Here is a 1,944-nt window from a genome sequence, read left to right as displayed (position 1 = left end):
TAGAATACACTGTGAAATGGATTTACTATATGCTATGCGGACGAAAAGCGGCAGCCATTTGCACACAGATGTGTCCCACAAACAGTGGTGGTTTCAAGTGACAAATTGTTTTATATTTAGGAATCAGTAAAGCGATCAGCCTATCGACTAGCAATTGGGTTTTACGTACTGATAGGTAAACAGGCGCATGTCAATTGCGAAATGAGTGCTCTAACCACTGAACTACAGGACACCTGGCTGTCACCTTCAAAGCTCTCCGTGGTCCTTCTCCTCCCTAGCTCTCTGACCTCCTAAACATTCAACATGCTGTTTGCTCCCTCTGCTCAGTGGGCTCCAACCTAGTAACCAATTGTGCTTGAGCGATTCACATACAGAAACACACAAAAGAGTCAAAAAGGGAAGCCATTCTGAATGGTAAGAGATTCACGTGAGAGTAAATACTCAGGCTGTGATCTACATTCCAATTTAACAAAAAATACTGAAACCCGGTGTTGAAACAGGAATCTTTAGATCTTCAGTCTAACGCTCTCCCAACTGAGCTATTTCGGCTGTTGTAAAATTAAGTGTTTCCTCTTCTTTTCAACAACTGTGCAAACTTTGTGTTCTGATGAAATTCATTTTATCATCTCGTCACGCCTTTTCGGGACTTTATTACAACCTCATACTGACAAAAGTTTCCATTTATATGCGGCCCTTTCGGGTTAGGAGGATGTCTTAGGTGGATTCATCACAAATGTTTGGGAGCTCAAAATGAGGCTGTGTTGAATGTCACCCTTCAGGCAGGTTTTGGTCACAGTAAGGGTCTAGGGACGACCAAGATCATAATGTTGGGTTGGATGTAGAAGACCTTCGGGTCGATCGAATGTCATCCCTTTGCCTTAGTCTGTACCATCTTTCCTGACAGCATGTCCCAGTCTATAATACCTAGAAAACTATCAGATTTTTTGGAAACCTATACGGTTCTTAAGCATCTTGAATGTGTAGGTGCCGTGAGTCTGCTTTCCCTGGTTGGAGAATCTAAAACTAGGGATCATAGTCTCAGGATTAAGAGTTAGCCTTTTCGAACAGAATTGAGGAAGGCTGCGGATGCTCAGTCCATGAACATATTCTACACTGATGTCGATTGCTTTCTGAAGGGTAGAGGGGCTAAGACTTATGGGGAAGAGGATCAATGGAATCAGCTTACAGTATCAGCCACAGTATGGCTCTATAGCAGGGCAGGCTCGAGGGGCCAAATAACCTACACCCTGCTGCTGCTTCTTACGGCTTTATGGTCTCTGCATAGCGTAACACGTACTGAAATCTGTCCGGAAATAAGACTTTACAGCTTCAAGCATATGTCGTCTTGCTTTACTCTCTTGTTACATCCTAAATCACTGTCTGGTTATACTTTTCCAACTCATCTGTTTATTTCATCCACCGCTATGGAGCCCAATCTGAGCTGTTGTTTTCTCTCAGTACAGAAACGCCGTAGATTATTCTAATCGTTGATCCATACACGTTCCACAAATATAGGGGATCAAGGTGCCTTCTGGTCAGATGACTGTAAACCAACAAGTGTGTGTGTTTATTATGGTAATCCTTGCAGCGACTTCCGTTTAATTATTTGAACTGAAATCGCTAAATTCTGAAGCTGAGTGTTCAAAACTGCACCCTGGAGCCCATGTCAAGGCTCTCTTTAGTTTCATATTCGCTTCCAGATCTCAGTATTTTATAAATAAACAATTGTGAGAGGGTCCTCTTAAATTCAGAAACTCGAAGAAGAGACTCTTTACAAATCATTCAAATCAAGACGGAATCACCGGCATTTTCCAATGAAATTTGGCGTTTATTCGAGTTAATTTCCATTTCATTCGATGTATGCAGTAATGATATTCACGTATACCTCAGTCAAGTCAAGGGAAATACAAAACGGTAAATTGATCATGGAAGAGAAATTCGTTA

The 1,944-nt window shown here is 41.8% G+C and overlaps 1 non-coding gene across 1 annotated transcript; it reads right to left on the bottom strand.

The window, feature by feature from the left end:
- Positions 1 to 476: 476 nt before the first annotated feature.
- Positions 477 to 549, bottom strand: trnaf-gaa. The gene has a single exon. It is a non-coding gene; the product is annotated as a tRNA-Phe (tRNA).
- Between the last annotated feature and the right edge of the window lie 1,395 nt (positions 550 to 1,944).

The sequence above is a fragment of the Callorhinchus milii genome, unplaced genomic scaffold, assembly GCF_018977255.1.
Source record: "Callorhinchus milii isolate IMCB2004 unplaced genomic scaffold, IMCB_Cmil_1.0 Scaffold86, whole genome shotgun sequence".
Taxonomy (NCBI): Eukaryota; Metazoa; Chordata; class Chondrichthyes; order Chimaeriformes; family Callorhinchidae; genus Callorhinchus; species Callorhinchus milii.
This window is presented reverse-complemented; position numbering and strand designations above follow the sequence as displayed.